Source organism: Prionailurus bengalensis, chromosome A3 (genome assembly GCF_016509475.1).
Source record: "Prionailurus bengalensis isolate Pbe53 chromosome A3, Fcat_Pben_1.1_paternal_pri, whole genome shotgun sequence".
Taxonomy (NCBI): domain Eukaryota; kingdom Metazoa; phylum Chordata; class Mammalia; order Carnivora; family Felidae; genus Prionailurus; species Prionailurus bengalensis.
The window spans coordinates 49167234-49190554 of NC_057354.1; the positions used below are offsets into that span (position 1 = coordinate 49167234).

The 23321-nt window shown below is 46.7% G+C and overlaps 1 protein-coding gene and 1 long non-coding RNA gene across 7 annotated transcripts in view; one reads left to right on the forward strand and one right to left on the reverse strand.

Annotated features, from left to right (window-relative positions):
• Positions 1-1458: 1458 nt before the first annotated feature.
• LOC122496648 lies at positions 1459-11861 on the reverse strand. Its single transcript, XR_006300885.1, has 3 exons — positions 10371-11861; positions 4851-4879; positions 1459-3990 (listed from the first exon to the last, which is right to left on the reverse strand). It is a non-coding gene; the product is annotated as an uncharacterized LOC122496648 (long non-coding RNA).
• A 329-nt stretch (positions 11862-12190) lies between these two features.
• SYNDIG1 (synapse differentiation inducing 1) overlaps positions 12191-23321 on the forward strand; it is a 186885-nt gene continuing 175754 nt past the window's right edge. The window contains exon 1 of one of the 6 annotated variants that reach the window (XM_043603020.1): positions 12191-12367. The gene's annotated coding sequence lies outside the window, so the exon portion shown is untranslated. The other 5 variants (XM_043603018.1, XM_043603015.1, XM_043603016.1 and 2 more) reach the window with 5 other exon arrangements.

Here is a 23321-nt window from a genome sequence, read left to right on the forward strand (position 1 = left end):
GAAGTCCCCCAGGGGAGGCAGTAAGGGATCAGGATGGGAGGCTGGAAAGGGAGGGATGCAAGCTTGTGCAGGATGTCAGGAAAATCCCAGAGAGGCTTCAGCCTGACCCTGCAGAGGGCTTTGGAGGGTAAGCAATGCCTCTGAGTCCATCCTGCCTTGAGGCAAGGGAGCTGGACTCTCACACCCCTACTGGTCTGTTACTGGTTACTGGCCACAGGGGAGGACATCAACCCATAAGCATCCCCAGCTCTCCGAGCTCCAGTGGACCAAGTTCTCTGAAGACAGTGCACATGCTGGAGTTAGGAGAAAAGCATATAGAAACTGCAGGGTGGGTACACAGGTGAGATAAAGAAGTGAGGGGTGTCTGGATGGAGACTGCTGCACTGGACCCCTGGTGACTAGTATGGTGTTTTCACATGGAGCCAGAGGCAGGCCCCATAACCACACAGCCCCACAGCCTCATGAGGGAGTGAAGGAAGGGAAAGGCATCTGAAATCATGCAGAGAAGTTGGTCAGGAATATTGGAAATAGATTTTGAAAGAAAGGTTGACAGAATTAGAATGGTTAATAGCTTCAAAAGCAGACTAATAATGATCCAGTGACATGCAAGTAAACAGAGGCTTACTACAAAGACAATAACCACTGATTCAGCAACCAAGATATATAACTGGATGTACAAGAAAATGTCTGACATTAGAATGGGCAGCCTCAGAAGGCACTAAGGAGATGGGCACTCATCACACCTGGGATCTGTTCTGCGGGTGACACGGGGTCCCTCTGAAGTGATTGGCTGTGAACATACAAAGCATGACCACAAAGACATTTCTTTTTTTTTAAGTTTATTCATTTATTTTGAGACAGACAAAAAGAATGTGAGTAGTGGAGGGCAGAGAGCAAGAAAGAATCCCAAGCAGGCTCTACCCTGCCAGTTCAGAACCCCATGTGGGGTTTGAACCCACAAAACTGTGAGATCATGACCTGAGCTGAAACCAAGAATTGGATGCTCAACAGACTGAGCCACCCAGGTGCCCCAACAAAGACATTTCTGAGCATCTCTGAAGGATGCATATTTGGGAATAGAAGTACATGAAGACAAGGCTACAACAAAAACAGGAATAGAAGACCTTTTACACCCACCCTGGGCCCTGAGTGAGGGGAGTGGAAGCACTTTTATCCTTCCAAGCATGGGCCTGATATCAGGATGCTCCAGATCATGACCTTTGCCAGCTGAGTGACCTCAGGACATTATTTAACCTCTGTGGACCTCATTCCCCTCCATTGTGTGAGCAATGTCAGCAGCTGTGGTCCCTGCCTTGCTAGGCTTCTGCCAGATGCCATCAGTGGGCACAGACACACTTAGAGGTGGGAACAAATCACAGAACAACTAGGAGGGCTCTTTAAATGTGAATGCATGCCCATGTCTGGTGGAAAGGTGGTGTTCGTTGCTTAAAAAACTCATCTGTTAGAGCAGAATTTATTTTGATTCAATACAGTATCATCAAGGGACACCCAAGCATCCTGAATATCTGGTTCATACCCTACTTATATTTCTTCCAGCTATTGACATAGCACCTTTCATCACATCAGTGCTGTGTGGAAATGCAAGTTCATTCATCCTCCTGACGTCCTTGGATGTGAGCTAAAATCTGTAAATTAGCATCTCCATTTTGCAGATACAGAAACTGAGAAACAGATCAAGTCACCACTTCCTGAATGTGGAGCAAAAGCAGGCTTTGCTGCTGGTTTCTTTCCTTGAATCTCCAGTCTCCACTTTGTAAGCCACGCTTGCAAGGCACTTTGTTCCTCAGCCTGCTCTGATATGTATTTTTTCTTTCTTCATGTTTTCGTAAAAATGAATGGAGCTTTCTTTGCTGGAGTGACAAATGAGCATGGAGGAGAGGTATGGAAATCTCAGAACTCAGGCCAGGGATCTGGCATACAGAATCTGACACTGCGCCCTGATTTATACCCCGAGCCCTGCCCTGTGAGCAGTAAACAAATGGCATATAGCAGGTCGGGCACATTATCACCCATCCAATCAGCTCACTGGGTGGAAGAGTAGGCATCAACTGTGGGGAATTTTCAGTCTTAAGCACAGCTTTCCAAGGTGAATGGGTACACGTGCAGGCCACCTCTGAACTACAGCTGAGGATGGGAGAAAACCCATGGTCTGGAGGCCTGGATGCAATACCGTCTCTGCCTCTTTGCAAATGGGACTTTTGGCACCCCCCACTCTGGGTCCTGTGGGCCACAGGGAGGTCTGAGTGCTGCCCCCTCCCCTGCTCACACAGATTGTGCTATGAGAGTGGTTGGCCGAGGCAGGACAGCTGGTGTCCAGCATCAGATATAGGGCTGGGAGAAGCTGAGGTCTGAAACAGGGAAAACGATGTTAAGTCCAAAGACTTCCCAATGAGGATAATGGACGTAAATAACTAGGTCAGTAGCTAGGAAAGTAAAAGTCAAGAAGAGTCAGGGGCAAAAACAGGTTTTGGAGTGTGGTTCAGAGCAAAGCTTCTCGCACAGCAAGGCAGCAACCAGGAGCCAGATATCCCCTTCAAACGGGGTCAATGATACCAGTGAAAGGGGCCACCCCTGAGGAGCAGAGACAACAGGTATGAGTGGCCTCTGCTAAGTGCTGGTGGACAGGGAGGCTCTGGGTTCCTTGGAGAAGGCAGAGACTCCCCTGTCACCACCCAGCCATTCCCAGAAACTGCAGATGTTCTCAACTGTATATTGTGGGCTCTTGTACTAGTCTTACATCCTCGGATTCACTCTTCACAACACAGAATGTGGGAAGGGAAAGAACTGACTCATCCAAGGTCACTCTGCAGCAGGTGGAGGTAAGATAGCATCTGGCCTGGCCCTGCTTCTGTCCACCAGGTGGCCCTTCAAGCCCCTCTTGCCCCCTCAAGGAGGATATGGCTAAGCTGTGAGGGGATCCCCACCAGATCCTTCCTTTTAAGTTATAGTGCAAGTTATCGTTGGCATTTGCATCTGAAGACACTGGTGACTCTCTTGTTACTATTTTGGTTTTGGCTAGCAGCTATTTCTGTGACAGTGAGAGCTCAGGGGTCTGCAGACTGTGTCAAGGAAAGATGTGAACATCCTTTGTTTCTCAGGCAAACAAGCTTTGTGGGTCTTGCTTCTTTAAACTTCCCATCCACTCAGCTGGGAGGATTAGCTTATTGTGCCACTGGGGGTAGGGGGTAGCAGACATAAGGCCACCTGAAAGATCCTGACTTTTCCTTTTCTTTTCTCCTTGAACTTGTCAGAAGGGCAGTGGGAGGCGGGGGGCAGTGAGGTGATCTGGAGAGGCTGGAGCGACAGAGCACTGGAGCAGAAATAATCAGACGAGATTCCAGAGAAAGACAGAGATTAGAATGCCCTAAGCACAAATTGCTGCTAGTTCTAGAAGGTGTGGGGAGGCTGCCAGCCTGCCAGCAGCTTCCTCTCAGCATGATGCCACCATGGCCTCTGGTCACCCCATATCATGCTGTGGTTTCTATGCCATGAGACTGTCGCGGGTGCTAACCTACAGCCTCCACCCTGCATGTCCCTTCCATCTGCACACCGTCTTGAGAACAGACACAGAGGAGAGGGCAGCAACGGGATGCAGGCTTACAGGTGCCACTTCCAAGCAGCTGCCTTGGCATCCTTTGCTTCTCCAGAATTTGCCTTTGTCTTGATAATTAGGGAATAGTTGATTTGCAGGAAAAAGACATGTTTCTATTAAAAAGTGTTTTCAGTGTCTTTAGTGAAGCAACAAAATGTATTTTTCTACCTGTTGACATTTTTGGTACCTAGACAGGATTTCTTGACAAGACGAAATACATTATCCTGGATGCAGCCAGTCTATGTGGGTGAGTAAGAGAGGGCGGGCTCAATTCCAGCAGGCCCCGCTGACTATTCCAGTGTCTCAGAGGTGAACTGCCTGTTGCTGGCTTAGCGGGAGATCAGTTGCCCCTGCTGAAAGCCTGCAGCAATGAAAACCTTGACAAAAAATTGTTAAAATTATTGTTACAGTTTTTAATTATCAAATATATTTGTGTAGGAAAGAAAGAGCCAAGTAATATATATAAATTCTAGGAAATAAGTAATTTTGTTTGCAGTTAGAATGTCCTGCAGTTTTCAATGGTATGCACTCAGCTCTAATGCTTTGTAGGTTTTACCATAAACAGGGTTCAGGGCAGCTGCTGCTGGGAATATGCAGATACATAGCTCAAAAAGTCCAGACACCACCAAACGTTGCTGAACCAATGACAAACACACAGACTAGGAAAGACCCATCCAGTTACTTGGCTGCCCAGAGCAGTCTACTATATCAGATACTGCCGCTTTCTATTATTTGTTAAATCATTTTATTTTGTTATTCTTTCCATGTCTGTGGGGATATAATTTAAGTACATTTGGCAAGCTGCACCTTAGCTGACAAAACCTGTTTTGGCGTATATTTTGGATTGTCAGGTGGCCCTTAAACCAACGGAGCTCTTTCCTTCATGCCACCAGCCAGGGTTTATTTGTCCTGCACTTCCAAGCTGTATAGATTGTGTGTGGCCATGCTCAATCTCTGCTGTGGGAGGAGATCCTCATGGCATCCTAGTGCCCTGATATCAAAGAAACCACATTTTAGTGACCCTGGGAAGGGCTAGCTGCCAGGACAGCTGTGGCCCTGCTTCTCTGGGCCCCTACTCATGTGTAGGACAACCACCCAGGGTATACACCTAGAGTGCAGAGGAGAATGCCATATGGTTTGGTTCTGGCACTTGCCTAGTAAGGTTCTTTGTTTAAGAGGTGTTCTTTTCTTGAAATATGAGTGATAAACTGGGAATCGCAAAAGTGAAATTGCTTACCTTTGTGCTTTTCCCTCCACTTCCACATCCTGCAAAATTACAGAAGTGCTTATTTTTACAATAGAACTCTTTATTTTTGCAGAAAAAAAAGAGCACATGCAGCAAAAAATATTTTTTCTTATGCCAAAAACAAGTTCTTAGACCTTTTAGAAAGTGCCAGAAATCATGCTAATAATTAATGACATGTTTAAATGCTTAGTTCTGCACCAGCAATGCTTTCAATGACCAACCTCTTAGTTTGTCATTATGTTAGAGCTGCACTAGTACATGTAGTTCTTTTGTACAGCAAGGAAAACATGCTCTCTTTCCATTTAAGTGAAGGTACATCGCTCTGTCCACTTCAGCATGTAGACTGAAGTGGACAACTGAATCTATTTTTTGAGGCTAGTGCTCTGAGCACATGCTAAAAATTCTGGCCTCATTGTTGATCCTGATAATAAGGTTTTGCAAAGCTAACCTCTTTTCTAATTTCTCTTCTCTTTAACAGTCTTGGAAACAGCCATATTTTCCAATGTTTGACAAATACATTTTCTCAAAGATACTGATTATTCTGATACTACACTCTGTCATAATAATAGATTTATGTTATGGATCATTAATTAGATCATAGAAATTAGTAACTAGATAAAATTCAAGTAGGAGTTGTCTGCCAAGACAGGACAGGGTTATGTCAGGAGATATGAGGGCAAGCTACATCAGGGACACAGGGAGTAAGTGCTGGAGGCTCTGGTGTGAACAGGCTGGACTGTTACCTGACATCTCCAGAAATGCCCAAGAGAATGTGTGACAGTCTAGGAAGAAGAAATGAACTGTCGAAGTCAGTAGAAGGAATAAATTCAGGGTGGGAAACAAGCAGATAACAGCGGTAAGGATCCACAATATTTGCAGTGAGCACAGAGGGAGCATTGAACTTGACCTCTCTTTACTGATTGATCTCTGGCTGCATGGTGTGTATGGCCTGTTTGCTGGGAAAGGAAGAGGGCCTATATCAACTGGATAGCGTAACCAAACCTGTCTCTGTGTTTGTCAGTTGTCACCCACAAAAATGACCAGCCTCTGGCTGAGTCTCAACACAGGGCCACATTCAAATAAACAGCAATTTGACATCTAACATCTTGAAGTAAAAGACACATCCTTAAAGTACACACAAATGATATAAGAATTTCACACACTAAATCATGCAGCAAAATTTTCCAGGATCCTACTTAGTCACTTCTCTTGTGCCAGAGGAAGCCTGTTTGATACACAGACACCGCCCAGAAATGTGGGGTGGAAGGAGGCTTCTGGACACACACATCCTCTTCATCCCTCTCCTGGGTGATTCTAAGAAATACTTTTTGTCCAAGGGGAGAGAGAGCTGGTTGCTACCTACTGTGACCACCTGAGGAATTAATTCCTCCTTAGACTGGCTCCCCCTTCCTCCCCATGGACCATGCAGGTGGTCCTTCACTTTTTGCTCCTGGGATCCATTCCCCAGTAAACTGCCTGATTGCACCGTTGGGCTCTGGTTTCCGAAAAGGAGACCCAGACCAAGGTACCTTTCTCTATATTGCAGCACCTCTGCTTTATTGAGGTGTGACAGTTTTTGTAATTCAGGTGTGTGAAATCATGAGCTCCACTGAGGAAAACTATGCCAACAGTGGATGGGCAGATTTCAGTTTCAGTGGGTCTTGAGGGAAGCGGGGAGAACTCTCTTGCCAGCACAATTCATCATGCTCACAACAACTCAGCTCTTCCTTGGCATCTCCACTCCTATAACTGCCCTGGACTAGCTCTCCATGGCAAATGTTGTCATACCCATTTTGTAGATGGAGAAACTGACATTTCAAGAGGTTGAGGAGTTGGGTGAATGTCCACTATACCATGGTCCCAGACGTGCTCAGGTGTCTCTCCAGGCTCTGGCTTTAAAGGCCTGGGGTGGAGTGGAGCAGGAAACTCATATTTTCATGCTCTTACAAGAGAAATTAAGGCTGTCTCAGGAATTGGCATAACATCAAAATATGTAGGTATGAGTCATTATCAGCAAGGTCCACAGAACTGGAGAGTGGGCAGATGGAATCAGTCAGCTAAAGGGATCTGGGAGAACCTGAAGGAATACAGCTGTGTTGGCCACACCCAGCCTCTGCCCCCTCAAAACAAGAAGAAACTTGGATGAGAGAGATAGCATCAATCACCCCTCTTATGTAGCGTTTTGGGGGGCTTCCAATCACCAGCATAGGTTTTGTGTTAAAAATGTAGAATTTGCCATTCCCCTCAACTACCTTGGAAAAAAAGTACCCAGCAACTTTGTCTTCCAAGCTATCTTTAAGAATAATAATCAGGGGCACCTGGGTGGCTCAGTCGGTTGAGCGTCTGACTTCGGCTCAGGTCATGATCTCACGGTTCGTGAGTTCGAGCCCCGCGTTGGGTTCTGTGCTGACAGCTCAGAGCCTGGAGCCTGTTTTGGATTCTGTGTCTCCCTCTCTCTCTCTCTGACCCTCCCCCGTTCATGCTCTGTCTCTCTCTGTCTCAAAAATAAATAAACATTAAAAAAAATTTAAAAAAAAGAATAATAACCAGCCAACTCTGGTCAGGAAAACATGCTGAGTGCATTGAACGACATTCATGCCTCATACAATGTCAGGTGACAGATATTATAATTATGCTCATATTAGATATGCAGGAATCCAGGCTCTGGAGTAAGTGAGGACAAAGTGATAGGAAGTAGAAAATGCTTACTTGGAGCCTAGGTAAATTTCTGAGCTCATAACCTTGATGGTAAGCATTCCTCCGACTCCTAACAGACACCTTCTATTAACGTTGGCTACTAGGGAAGTAGGAGACAGGCTGGATCTGCACCTCACTCCTCCTCTCACTAGCTATATGATGACAGGTGAACTATTCAGTCCCTAACACTCAGCCTCTTCAGCTCCTGGGATCACTCCTACCAGGCCCATTGAGCTCAGATCAGAATTCAGTGAGCTTTTATGTATAAAGAACCTATCTCATTTCTAGGTGCAGTAGATAGCAAAAATGGTCCCTAATTCCTCCCATCCCTCATCACATGCCTATTTCTAATGTGACTTTATGGCTCCACCCATCAAAGGTAAAAGCTATTTCCCCATCTCCTATATCTGAGCTGGGCTACCTGACCTGCTTTGGTCAATGACACATTAGCTAATGTGAAGTCAGCTTGAAATCTGTGTGCATTGAAGCCTGTTGCCATTGAGTGTCCTGCAGCCACCACTTTGTAAGGAATGCTGGGCCAGCCTTCTGGAGGGCAGACTTATAGCCCTGTCAGCCCATCACCAAGTCCACAACCAACGTATCCCCAGACAGGTGAGTAAGGCTTTTGGCTGCCAGCTGACTACAGATGCCTAAGTGAGCCCAGGAAACATCATGTGAAAAAGAGGCAATCCATCCCAGTGGACTTAGCCCTCATTGTCAACCCTCAAAATTGTGAGCAAGTAAGTAGTTGCCATTTTAAGCCACTGAGTTTGGGGGAAGTTTGTTATGTAGCAGTAGACAAGGGATATTCTGGCACTATAGGGTTGCTTATAACACATTAACTTTGTGTTTTCTTTGATTCTTTCCAAGTGATGTAATGGATGCAGAGGCAAGACCTGCTAATATGGAAATCAGTAACCTAGATGTGGGTTGACTGTTCCTCCATGCAGCCCTTCTGGAACTGTCTCCTTACAGGAAGAATCAGAGGATGGGCCTAGGTGGTCACCAATAATTCCTCCAGCTACAACGTTCTGACATTCTACTGCATCTTTTTTTTTCCTATTCTAAACTTTCATGTCAACACAGCCTCGGAAATTATCCTAGGTTTTGGTTCTTTCTCCCTTTATTTCTGATTACAGTTCATGTTTTTTTTTTCTTAGAATCTTGCCCATCATGTTTACATTGAATATCTGAATGCTCATCTCCCCATCTTTCTAAGTCAGAAAGATTCTACTATCATAAGACACTGCAGCTTTTCAATTCCCAGATGTCATCAACTTAAGAAAAACAATTTAGTAATAGATTTGGGGGACAGAAAAGGGAAAAAAACGTATGATATTAATTAGATTGCTTTAAAATTGCATATACTATTCATCATCTTTAATACTACAATTGACATTTGGGGCAGACCATTTTACACATTTCATCTTACAATGGTTTCTGAATGAGCACTGTTGACCTCCAGACACCATGCACAGCACTATAGCCCCTGGGCTAATGGCTTTCAGTTTGAGACATTTTAAGAAATATTTATTATTTGAAAAACTCAAATATATATTTCCTCTCATCAAGCCCACCTATCTCTAGGGAGGTAACAGCTTCTCTGGAAAGTTGCTGAGAAGACTGACCGCTAGCTCAATGCTTTAGTGACAGCTCTTCACAACATGTGAATTGGGCCCACCGATCTTGCTTAGCTCTGAAAGTTCTAGAATCTCTTCTAAGAGGTAAGCATCGTTGAGAAGGATTCCCATTTTCCAGGAAAATTGGCAATACCTACTGTGTCCCACTGCCCAACTCTTGGCAACCCCTCATTCCCTTTCTCATTGTAATGTTACATCATGGTGTAATTGTTATGATCACACTCCAGTCAACAAGTAGGGAGGCACACTTCAAACAAACTGCCCTATGTGTGTAGCTACCATTCCAGATCAGCCAAGGTGCCCACCAGGAGCCCTGGATCCCTCCCTGAGCTGTCACATTTGCTGTAAGCAGGTGACATTCCTCTCTTCAAGTTTGAAATGCCTGGTCCTGGCAAGATTCTTTTGCAGTAAAGTGTAAGGTCAATTAGGATTGCAGAAATACTTAAGTGTGTGTGTGTGTGTGTGTGTGTGTGTGTGTGTGTGTGTGTGTAGGGGGTAGTGTCAAGAAAGAATACATCTGTAGATCTTGAAGCTCTGTGAGTGGCATGGGAGAATAAGAAGAGGCAGGGAACAGGAGGAGGAAGAAAAGAAATAAACTCACCACATTGTGAACTGTTCCTTTTTCTTTCAAATTACCCTGTTTTTTCAGAGACATCTGGTTTTTGACCCCACAATCCAATGTGGTTTTTTTGACAACTATCAATCATTGAGTATTTGGTCAGTATTGTGAATGCAGTAACCTATCGGAGCCCACCTATAACTTTCAGAAAGAAGTTACATATTCATTCCACAACAAAAATAAATGTGAATATTTAAATATTACACCAAATGAGGCACATTATGAAAACCAACTCTTAGAAAATTTTAGCAAATACAAGCATACAACCCCTATACCCCCATCAATGTATCCATGCTCAATCCATCACCCAGATGAGCCAGGGCATACATATAGTTCCAAAACATCAACCTACAAAGTTTCAAAGCACCTAGGACATGAAGACAGTTCACAACACTCAATACAAAGGCATTTTCTTCTTTTAAATTCTGCAACACTCACTTTTGGAAGGAACACTTCACAGGCAACCAGCAGTGACCAGTGATCATGTTTTACACTGCAAAAGAGGATGCCTGACTACTCTATTAGGACAAACCCAATTTAAAATTCAAACATTACCTAGAGTCAGAGGCAAGTCACAGCTGCAACCCAGGCTGGTGCTCTCTTAGCAAAACAAAACTGTCCTCCAAAGCCCAACCCAAAGACCAGTAAGCAAAAGTTCATTGGCTGAAAGGCAGGAACCTGAGTTCCAGGCTACTTCTGCATATTCTGTAGCTATAGAAATCTTAGTTAACTTTTGTAAAGAAAAACCTCAGCTGCTTCATCTGATAAACGGGAATAATGATTCTCCAACTCAAATGAGTCTAACAACGTCTTCTCAGCCCAGTGGTTCAGATGAGAGAATTTTCTGTTTAGGGAAGGACTTCAGGAACAACTAGCAACGTTACTAAGGCAAGGGCAAGGGGGGGCATTTTCCTCCCATTTGAGAAGTTCTCCTAGATGAGAGAGATGTACAATGCTCTTTTCTGAGTGTTGCAGACCAGGGACTTGCAGCTCTGGGGATCTAGAGGAAGAATCCCCAGTTGTGCTTTGCCATGCTGCAGAGTTGCAGATGGAACACAGTTCAAGTTGATAAAGGGAAACCACAGATGCCCCTGGTTCTGCTGACCTGCTCCTCCACCCATTTGCCTTTTTACAGCCCCACTCTGACTTTAGCATTCTCTTTGTGGGGCTGATGCTCCATAGGTGCCAAGTCCCCCACAAAGGCAAGACAGGGTGGACCTGTGGTTCTGGCACCACCTGCAATGCTTGCCCTTTGCAAAGTCTAACAGAGGCAGCCTGGCAGTGGAAGTAGTGCTTTCTGAGGGGATGAGGGGGGCAAAGCGTTGGTTACTAGGTCAGGAGGAGGCAGGGCTCCTCACCAAGCAGGGTTTCATCTGGGTATAACCAGCCTTGATTATCAAAGCCTAGGCTGGCAAGGCTAGACTGTAGCAGGTCTGCCCCTGGGGTAGAAATGGGCTAACATTGTTTTCCTAAATCACTTTCGACCCCCTTTCTGACACACCTTTCTTTCCTGGTTCTTTCTCTATGGAATTCACACTGAAAACACTATTTCCCCCATCCCCCAACACTTGAAATTGATACTATCTTGGGAGGTGGCCTTTCCTTGGCTCTACTTCCCTCTATTCACTCTGCTCACCACAGTTATGGCCTCTACCCACCCATCCCCACAGCCCTAGCTCCTTTTAATTCCAACAGCCAAGAGGCTGCCTGGTGAGAAAAACAAACCGGTTTGGGGCTGGGCAGGGGGTCTGAGAGTCTGAGCCCGCGCCTGGTTTCTCCTGGGTAGCTGGTTGGTCAGGACGTGAACAGATGCCAGGCCTATAAAGTGGGTCCTACGAACGTCAAAACGAACAAGAGCCTGGGGAGGCCTTTAGGACCGAGGGGAACCATCTCAGAGCCAGGCTGCAAATCCCTGTCCACTGAGTACCCAGCGGATGCTCCCCTCCCCCAGTCTCTGTCGCCTTCACAGTCCCAGACAGCGGCCCCAGGCCAACCGCCTGACGTGGTCACCCGCGGGGCCCGATAGGCCTGGGGCAAAGTTGGCGGCCGCCTTCTCACCGAGCCATTCCCTTCTCCTCCTCGCTCATTCTCCCTCGGAGCCCGTGGCCACCTCCTCCAGCACGCGTGTCGCCAGGCTTGGCCAACCAAGCGGCGCGTCCCGGGACGGCCCTTGCCCAACCAGCCCGCCAGGCGTGCGCCGCGGGAGTCTCCCCGCACCTTTTTTTTTTTCCCCCTGGGGGCTGGAGCGCCGGGCTCCGCCCTATCGTCGCCTCGAGCGAGCTCCCCGCAGCCCCGGGCTGCCGCCGCTGCCCCTAGCCCGGCGCTCCTGCACGCTCGGGGCAGCCTGGGGAGCGGGTGGCGAGTGCTGGGCGGGGAGCGGCGCGGAGGGGAGGGGAAGGGAAAGAAGAGGAGGGCAGAGGAGGAGAGAGCTGGGGAGCTGAGGAGCAGAGGCGGGCGCCGCACCGCACCGCCCCGCGCCCCGCACGCTCACTGGCTCCGGAGACGCGCGGGCGGGCTCCTGGGCGCACTGGCTGGGTCACCTTGTCCGGGAGGTAAGTCCCGACCGTCCCGGCAGCGCCGGCTGGCGGAGGGGCTGGCAGGAGCCGGGCGGGGGCCGCGGGCGGGCGGGCGCAGGAGGCGGCTCTCACGCGGGAGGGCGCCCAGGCTCCGCCTCGGAGCGCGCAGACCCAGCGGCGGCGCGACGCCCGCGGTGAGTTGGGGTGGTCGCTGTGGCGGGACCTAGGAGGCTCGGGGTCGCCAGGATCTAGGGGAGAACGGAACTGGCGAGGAAGATGCGGAGGAAGGGGTCGGGTGCTGTGAACCCCGGCTGCAGCTTGGCGCCTCGCCACCCCAGTCGCCCCGGCGACGCGGAAGGGCTGTTGTGCAAAGTCGGTGGGAGCTAGTGAGACCTAGACCTCGGAGCGCAGTGGAGCGGGACTGCCCAAGGCCTTGACGGTGCGGGGCTGACGTTGGCTCTGCAGGTTCGGGCGACCCCCTGAAGCGACCCAAAGGAGACCAGCTGGGGCTGGTGAGCGGGGCAGCCGCGGAGCTGGGGACCGAGGTCCAACTGGGACTGGGAAGGGTAACCGGCTTGGATTGTCTTTGCCAAACCAAGGGAAAAAGGAAGGCGAGGGTGCGAAAGCATTGGGATGGGGACTCCCAACCCGAGACCGGGACGGAGGTGGGGACTCCGGGAGACCCCGTGTCCGCGAGCTGTCTGGTCCCTGGCAGCCACGACAGCCCGCAGCCTTGGGAGCCGCCAGCCCCGCGCAGAAAGGGGACCGAGTGAGTGGACGCGCTTTTGGAGATCAAGTTCTAGTTTCGCATTCCCTAGGCATGATTTCTGCCCCTTGGTGTACGCTCTCCGAGCTGCTGCGGAGGAAGGAATGGATTGCAGGCAGAGTTGGGCACTTTTCTTAGGGAAGGGGCTTTGATCGCTGTGCGTTTTCTGAAAGACTCCAACAGAGTGGGTGCTTGCATCCTTGCTTTTGAGAGGCTGTCAGTGGGGTCGCTTGGCTTTTCTGAAAGACTAGAGGAAGGCATCATCTGGTCGCCTTCATTTCCTTGTGGGGGGATCCCCTTGAATGCAGAGGCGTGGGCGCCTGGCACCCAGACTTCAGGTGAGCGCAGCCTTTCTGCGGCGTCAGATGCTCTGGCGCCTCGTGGCTAGTGGCCCGGACTCAATGTCTGTGCCTTCTCTGGCCTCGTTCCGGTGTTTAGTGCAGCAGACGCAAGTCGAGGACTCGGTTGTTTTGAGGGATAGAGGGTGGATAGCTCCGTTTTCAGGTTAGAATCAGGCTCAGGCGGTGGTGCGTGCGCGCGTGTCTGTGTATCTGTCCGTTTCCCTCCTACTGGCCAGCGTGTTTAGTCAGAGCCCAAAGGGAGAGGCGTGCTGCTGCGCAGACCTGCAGCCTGTGGGGTGAGCAGCCTGGTAACGAACCCCAGAGCGGGCCAACTTTTCCTTGCCGAGGTGTGATCTCCAGGACAGTCTGCGTGGTGCTGGGATGTGGTCCTCCTCTGAGAGGGGTCCGGTTCAAAAATCCTCACAGCAGCAGAACCGAAGACGTGCCACCGAGGTGGCACCGCAGCAGTCTGATGTCCCTTCTTGCTAGGACAGGAAGTAGCAGGAGCCAAATTTTCAGATGAATTATTGCATGCTGTGTGCCTGGTGGTTGTGTGGAGTGTCTTTTTGGAGATCAGACCACAGGTGCCACCAGGCCTGTGAGAAGGTGTGAGGAAGAGCCCTCCACCTCCTTCCTTCCCTCCCTCTCTCCAACACCCCTGGCACATTTTCATGGAGCAAAAGTTGGTTTGTAGCTGGTCTGGTCGCCTCTTCCACCCCTCCCAAACCCCCTGCATAAAAATGGAATTGCCATAATCAAGAGGACCTTGTTAAATAAAGGGGAAAAATAGGAAAATCTGTGCTTAAAGGTTTTTTTTTTTTAAGATTGAAAATTTCAATAGTACACCAAAGTTGAGAGAATAATACACTGAACCCCAGGTGTACCCCTCATCCAGTACCACACTCACTGGCCCTTTGTCCTGGCCTCTTTTCAACCACCTCTCCTCAGAGTTTTGGAGGCCGTGTTTGATGAAATTTTAAGAACCCATTCCAAGCCCACTTCATCTCTAAATACAACCCCAGGTATCTCCAGTTGATATTTCATTCCATTTCACCTATCACCAGAAACGACTGCTTTAAATGATTCCATTAGAACGGGTGCTATCTTAAAATAGAAATGAAGGCAACCCCATTTCCATTTTGGGGTAGTCAAACTTGCTGATGTTCCCTAAGGTATGGGGGGGGGGGGTGAATTGAAGGAAGAAAAAGAAATCTAGATCCTGAGAAAAAGAGACATTTGAAACCATTAGATTTCACTTATACCAGTTGATATTCAGGGAATAAACAAGATTCCAGCTGAACTATGAGAGGCAAAATAATTTTTTTTCATAAAAACTTTAAACTCAATTCATAAATCATAGGCAATTAATTAATTCCATATTTAGCATGACATAAATTAAAAGTGCTACACACTGGACTTGACTCATCTTCCTCATTAACTCTGACCTGTATTTTCTAGGGAATTATTTCTATTATAAGAGAATAAAAAGGTATTTTCTTATGTAAGTTTTCTATCCAAGACACTTGCCAGTGCTATTCAGGGGTTCATGAGCAGTACTGAATATTTCATCTCTCAAATAGAAAATAAATGTTTGGTCATCACACTAGCCACATCTGATACACCCTCTGGAGAGACACTAGCTTGCTCAGATTTGAGCTCAAGTGTAGTTTCTGGTGGCTGGAGGAGAATACCATGGTGAGGCCTCTAGAGACAATGGGAGGGTGCTCCCCCCACATTTGTACATGGCTCCCTCCCACCCTGCCACCTCTGTGCCTTCCCTTTATATAAAAGCTGTTCCTAAAAATTGTCAATGTTCTTAGAGGATTCAGTCAGACATTTGAATACCTTTATGAAGTGCATTATTTAAAGGCATCCTTAGTTAACCTTTCGTAATATGAATAACCATCCTGTAAGTGAGCAGTTTTAAGTAAAACCTTATCTTTCTGTGATACCAGTATGGCCCTGAGCCCCTCACTTTGGCCTTTGCAGATCCCCATGCACACTGGAGAATCTCATGACCCACATGGACTGATTGTAATAGTGTGATCTGTAGCTTGAGCAGACTTCATGTTACCCGCAAAATTATTTGAGTAAGTGGGCAAAGGTGGCAAGGATTGAAGGATGGGGTGTTCATTTGTCAGCATCAGCAAAGCACTGGGGCAAAATGAGTAGAAAAACAGCCTGTACATTCAGTGGGAAGTCCTGAAGCTGTTTTGCTGAAACATACTGATATGAGGAGGTATTGGAGCCATAGCTTTTGACTTGGCATCATCACACTTGAGACATTGTGCCAACATGTCAAAAAAAGCAAAACGTTGAAGATGTGCATATATTAAATATCCCAAATATTGAAGGTGGACTTACCAGGTCCCTGCCTGTGTCACCAAAATTGGAATAATGAAGGTAGTAGCAGGTGGTTTTTAACAAATATGATTTTAAGCATTCTCTGTGCAAGATACTTAGACATTTCCAATTATTCCTGAGAGTTCATAAATTTGTGTGTGTTTTTTAATTTTAAGAAAGATTTATTTATTTATTTTGAGGGAGGGAGAGACAGAGAGAGAGAGAGAGAGAGAGAGAGAGAGAGAGAGAGAGAGAGAATGGGGGAGGGGCAGAGAAAGAGGGACAGTGGGAGAGAGAGGATCCTAAGCAGGTTCTGCATTGTCAGTGCAGAGCCCGATATGGGGCTTGAACTCACAAACTTCGAGATCATGCCCCAAGCCAAAATCAGGGGCTGAACACAACTGACTGAGCCACCCAGGTGCCCCTCATAAATGTGTTTTAAAGAGGGGCTGAGTAACTTTTTTAGTCATTGGGCTACAATCAGTGTCCCCACAGTGGTTTACTTTGCCATCCAGTGTACTGGATTTCAGCTGGATGTACAGGGGGAGACAGTGGGGGGTGATTTGGAATTTTCCCAGTCCTGTGATTGCCCACCCAACAGGCTTTTCCTGAAGGTCCTGTGAGGAGGCTTGCTTGTTGGGTGATCTTAGAGACTTCACTTAGCTTTTCTGAGCTTCTTCTGTTTCTTTTCATCTGCTTCTTTTTGGGATTTTGAAAACAATGTTTATAGTTGACACAGTGTTTTTTTTAATGGGGAAGGCGGGACTGAGAACACTTTGATGTCTTAACTGTATGTCTCTTCAGGTGAAGTACCCCCCCCCCCCACCATCCCTCTGAGTCCCTCTGAGCGCTGGGAGTGAGTCCAGCCCCTGCTCTGTACCTGCAGCAAAAGTCAGAATGGGGACATTGTGCGTTCTTCCTTGTGAGCCTGCGTTCCCATGTAGGAATGTGTTTGGGTGATGTAGACATTCATGTCAGGGAATTGAAAGGGAATGTACAAGAAAAGCTTGTGAGCAGAAATATATCCTTAACACAACTCAATTTAGACTCATATCACATTTAAGAAATTACATGGTGCATGTTCTCTAGGAGAAAACATTTTGAAGCAGATTATCAACAAGCTACAAAGTACCAAACCTGTTAAGTTGCATTAAATAAAATACTGAAGACCCAAACCTGTTAAGTTTCATTAAATAAAATACTGAAGACCAACAACAACAAATAAGCATTGGGATCCAAGATAACTGTTAGAACCAAGAATAACATGACCAGGAAAAAATATACATACATAGAAAATAATGAAGATAAAGCATGCTTCTGAAAGCATGCTTCAGACCAACCCAGGGGACAGCTTTGCATATTTACTTGCATGAGAATGATTTATCTAGGAGTTCAATTAACATTATTCCAGAAAGATGGAGAGTTTTGCCCTTGAGGTTAAAATCAATGTTCAGTCAGCGTGAAACATTTTGAGTTTTTAGTTCTCAATTGATTCTCAAGTTGTTCAAAGATATTTGAAACTTAGGTCTCGATAATGCTATAATGTGATGGCATTTAGGGTGTGTGACTCCGAGGAAGAGGAAACAGAGTGATTTACTGATTGCATGGTGAGTCTCTCAGAAAGGGCCCGCCTAGTTTAAATTCTTATTTTATCTTATTAATGTTTATTTATTCTGTGTGTGTGTGTGTGTGTGTGTGAGAGAGAGAGAGAGAGAGAGAGAGAGAGAGAGAGAGCAAGCAGGGGAAGGACAGAGAGAGGATGTTGGGGGAGAGAATCCCAAGCAGGCTCCACACTATTAGTGCTGAGCCTGACTCAGGGCTTGATCTCATGAACGGTGAGATCATAACCTGAACCAAAATCAAGAGTCAGATGCTTAACCGACTTAGCTACCCAGTTGCCTCTAAATTCCTATTTAAAAAAATTTTTGCTTCTCAAACCTTCGACCTCATTGGGTAACTACTTTCACATGTATCTTCTATCTGTCCCTTTTTAATCTTCTAGAATGAGGAATGTCATTGTTGAAAACAAACCAAAAAACAAACATTTCAGATGTCAGAACTACAAGCATTGTATTCCATTGCCTCAACTTTAAATTAAAGATACTTCTGAAAGAGAAAAATATATTTTACCTCAAATATCCTAGAGCTTCACCTCTGCTTAGGGAAGCAAAGAAAAAAATGTTACATAAACTCACGTTTCTGCCATGTGTACAATATGCAGTTTTTTTTACTTATTCTTATGACCTTATCCTCAGACCTTGGTGGCATAGACTTATAGCTGGTGTAGGTGTTTGAAGTAAGAGGGTTTGTTTTTGGGGTCCTAATGGGATTAAGTCCTGGGACAGGATTAGCAAACCCTGTAGTATCGCTGAGGGGTAGGCTCAGGTTCTGTGTAGCATTGGAATGGACCCCAAGGATGCCTAACTCATCCTACCATTGATGGCTACTAATTCTTTTGTTATTTGCAGTGTCTAAAATTGCCTTTAAATACAGTCCTCCCTTATCTGCAGGGGATGCGTTCCAAGACACCCAGTGGATACCTGAAACAGTGAATAGTACCAAGTCCTCTATATACTCCTTTTTTCCTATACATACATTCCATACATATCTATGGTAAAGTTTAATTTATCAGTTAGGTACAAGAAGAGATTAACAACAATAGCTAAGAGTAAAACAGAAGATTTATAAAAACATACTGTAATAGCAGTTATGTGGATGTGGTCTCTCTCTCTCAAAATATCTTACCGAACTGTACTCACCCTTGTTGTGATGATGTGAGATGATAACATGCCCAGGTGATGAGATGAAGTGAGGTGAATGGTGTAGGCATTGTGATGGAGGCTACCGTTGACCTTCTCACTATGTCAGTATGAGAGGGTCATCTACTTCTGGACCTCAGTTGATGGTTTGTAAATAAAACTGCAAAAAGTGAAACCAGGGATCAGGGAGAGCATTTCTGAAGGCAACCTTAATACCTGAAATCTGAGCATTAGCCCCTAAGCGTTTCCTGTAGAAGGGACCTTATGCTTACGAGTTGGGATAATGGGGCTGTGTCCTGTATGGCAGTCAGAAAAGTTGACATGTGACAGGTAAACAGTGTGCACCGTCTAACCTCAGGGTATGGCCTGTGCTAGTAGCTCAGACATTTGTGCACGTATTTTGAGAGCCACTCAGACATTCACAGATGTATTTTAAGAGCCCCAGGTCTCCTGTAGCCCCTGCATGCTCACAGACAGTGGACAGGACCCTGCACTGGTCAGTCCCTTCACTCCCAGCCTAGTCCTGAAATGCGTTCCAGCATTCCTTGCCTGCATGCAATCCTATTTTCACTTTTCTCCCCCAATCTCTTTCCTTTCCCATAATGCTCTTTGGTATAAAAGCAGTTCCTCCACAAAGAACCATGAGCGGATTAATTAACGGGCATACTGTCCCACAGCTTTTCTTTCATACACTAAACCCAGAGACATAACACATTCATTATCAGTACTGCCACATAGTACAGTACTCTAAATTCCCTCACAAAGATGGATTTCCGCTGAAAGCCAATTTTAAGTAAAGGGGAATCATCTGTTTTGTTATTTCTAAGTTCATTCTCTTCCTTTTATTCTTATATTGATTTTTTTTTTTAAGCCGCGAACATAAGGGTCCCACCTTTGCACAGGGGCAACTGCTTTGTCTTTCTTTACTCAGAATTAGATCACTGGGGTTCTTTTTGGAAATCCCTTGTAACTGCATCTGGGCTCAGTAAGGGCCATGCTACCTGCAACCATGTCCCACTCACTAACTCAGAATAAGGAAGATGGTGGTCACTGTTTTGATGGTCTTGGTCCTTCTGTCATGCCCTGTGACCCCTCTTGTTGGGGTCCTCTTGCATAATATTCATTGGCACAATTGCTAATCTAAATGTTCTTGGTGTAGGTATATTAACTGTGAATAGGAGCATTGAATATATTTTGGAACATCACAGTCTATTCTAAAGCACAAGGAAAAATATATGTCTTGATTCAAAATGTGCACAACAATGTAGTTTCCTGTCCTGATAGTAGGCCTTGAGTAGCTGAATTGCCAAGTACCTTTCCAGGAAAAGTATGTACTTCAGATTCTTGGGTCCCAAACATATATTTGCAATCCAGATTCCAGTAATTACTCTGTTGTTCATTGCAGGCCAACAGGACCATAGTACGTATCAACACAGTGAGTGTCCCTGGTGCAAGGTGTGAACAGCATGGTGATGCCTCCTCTCGGTTAGTGTTTGGCCATGGTCCAGCCTCAAAGACCCTCTTTCTTTGCCAGAGAAGAGATGTTTTGCCATGTTTGATAACTTCATGACACCAGCATTCTATTTTGGAAAGGTCATGCTTTATAATACCACACCTGGCTTGCACTTCCTTCCTCCCTTCCTTTTTGCCTTCCCCCAATTGGAAGCTCCTTTGCAAGCAAAGACTACCTCCCGTTGATGGTCCACTGCCATTATTTCCCACTCAGAGTTCAGCACTGCCTGTCTCCAGTTGCTCTGTGTACCCCGCACTGTAGCAACCAAACTCACAGATGGTGTGAGCAAGGGACTTCCTGGTGACCCCTTGAGAAGAGATGAGTTAGCTGTGCTATAACCCATGTAGAACTCCCCTACCTCCCCATGTCTTGTTCTGTAGCTATTCTAATATCCATTGGGACCGGCAAAACTTTCTGGTGTCCTTCATATAGTCAATTGCCTAGTCCAATTTAGAATTGCAAGTTACATCTAATTTTAGGCTTACTTCTAGGGCTGGAGAAGCTTTGCCTGGTGAGAGGGACCCTCGGCCCTCAGGCACCTAGATGAACCAGTAGATCCTTCTGGTAACTTTTGAGGGCCTTCCCATACCACAGTCCCTGACTCTAGCCCTAGGTTCCACCGTCTCAAGCTTCTCTGCTCCTGACAGGCAACCCGAAACTCAGGATTGAAGCTCCTGGGCTTGCCTTGTCAGCTCCCAGGAGAAAGCCATGTGGCCTCCCTGGGAATTTCATCCTCAGACCTGGAAGGGGTCTCTTCATATTCCAGGTGAGGGGCCAGAGGCCTATGTATGTATGTATGTATGTGTGCTCTCTGCATGCCAGAGACTGGGGAGTGGCAGTGTCAAGGTGAAATGGGCCTACTTTAGGAGCAGAAGAAGTACTCCATGATGACCATGAGTTTCCAGACTGTGCTTGTGGCTGGTGGCAGAGGTCTGACCATCATGGAGAATGGGAGACAGTGAGTCTCAATGGAGCACATAGCATCCCACTTCCCCTTGACTACAGTGTGTCTTGGGTACCAGAGGAGGAGCTGGAGGCAGCCATGGGCTCTGGGGCATTAGCACTTCAGTGGAAATTGAGGCTGTCTGGTAGTGAGGGGTGAGTGATGCAGGGGCTCATGAAAGCTGAACCCTGGACCATTCCAGACTGAGGAATGACCTCACTTCTGTATGGCTGCAGATATTCCAGATGCCAGGGGCTGGCCCATCTGGACCTATGACACCAATGCAGTCTTCTAGCCTTCCTGACTTCAGGATTTGGCTCTCAGGGCTAGATCTGGACACCACTCCACGAGTGGTGGACCTCCACTTTACATTTCTCTCTGAGGGGAGGTGTTGCACCACACATAAACTGGGGCCATCTACATTGAAAGGAGAAGCCTCATCCTTCTGTTTTCCAGATGAAATTTAGGGAAGTGAATGTATTTGCAGAAGCAGAGTAAGCTCAGGTCTGAAGGGCCAGATTCAGGCTTGCAGAGCTTTTTTGGAGCTTGTCATGAGGATTATCAGGATAACCAATGGATGCCTCCTACTGCTTGTGCCTTCTTGTACTATCTGTGCCTCTCTCCCAGGAAAGAAGAGGAAGGGAAGAGAAGGGAGGGGAAGGATGAAGATTTGAAACATGTGTATTATTCCATTTCATTTCCTTAGCAACCTCCTAAGATGCCCCCATTATACACTTGGTGGGATGAGACTCGGAGGGATTACTCAACCTGCTCTGTAATGTCACTGCTGGTTGTAGGGCCTCTGGGCATGGACAGAGTTTATCAGGGTTTATTTATTTCTGTGTTTGTCTCCAAAGTTCATGTTTTCTCACGCATGATACTCAGGGATTTGTTGTTGTTGTTGTTGTTGTTTTGCATTGCTAGTATCTGATGTATTGTCCTAAGACAATAACATATCCTATGTAATAGTTGGACAGACAAACAGAGACAGAAACTTCCATTTTGCAGCAAAGACCAAGGAGGACAAAATGTAATTAGGTCATTTCTCCATCTGTGCTTTTTGATAGTTTCCTTGGAGGACAGTGCCCAGAGCATGTCAGCAAACTGTGACCCATGGTGCGGGGGAAGGGGGAGTTGGGTTGGGCCAGACCAGGGAGTTGTGTGCCTAGAAAAGTTCAGAACAGAAATCTCCTGCAGAATATACAGCAGTCAGGGTGGCGGGGGGGGGGGGGTGTGGGGAGAGGGGGAAGGTTCCCCCATTCCCTCTAAATGCCATGGGCCCCAGACATTTATAGAGAACATAAAAATAAACTAAACAGGATAGCAGATTGCCTAGTGAGACCTTGTGGGCACTCAAGGCTTTTCCCAGAAGATACAACTGTCCTGTCTCCTTCGATGCTACCCAGAAATGCTGGTCTTCCTGGCATTTGTATTCAGAACTGTATATTTCAGGAATATATTTTGGTGAGTTGAACTCTATCCATTGCTTATGTTTCCCTCCTTAGGACCAAGTTGGTGCCTTTATTAGAGAATGAAACACAGATGAACTCCATTGTTTCTTGTGGCACAAATCAAATGGACTCTGCACTGTGGTGTGGCTTAGCCCTGGAAGATGTCTTGGGAGCATAGTCCTGATGGTGCACTTCCCTCTTTTCTGACACCTCCTTTCCCTCTTTTACCCTCCTTGATTTCACTGACCAGGCCTTTTCTGGCAGAATGGCCTGAGCCCTGGCAAGAGCCCACTGTTTTTCATACTCCCCATACTCTAACTAAACTGTCCTGTGGTCTTGCTTTTGGCTGTGATTTATATGCACCTGGCTCCCAGATTTCTTTCTCTATTCCTAAACCCTCCCAAGGCTCAGCCTTGTCTATCCACATGCCCACTAGCATCTCACCTGGGGACGTCTGCCTCAGAGAACCTCCCTCTGCCTTCCCCAGGCCCTCACACTCCCTGCCCATGCCCTTCCTCTAGTGATGACACACAGCAACCTAGATATCCAGAAAATTGCTCACCTCTTAGGCTCCTACCTCTTCCTTGTCACCAGATTTCTTACCTTCTCAATATTTTTTACCTCTGCCTTGCATATCTTCCACCATTAGCTCCATCTGGACATTCACCTCCTTCCAGGTTCTCTCAGCAGCTTCCTGCAAGGTCTCATTACCTGCTCCCATGTGCTTCTCATTTCCAGTCTCCAGGACTGTTGGAAGAATTAGCTTTCTAAAATGCACATCTCATCTCGAAGGCCTTCATTGGCTTCTCATCTCCAGTTAAATAGGAAGGCTGCCTGAAGAGGATAGCAAGCTGTCCATGACAGTCCTGTCCAC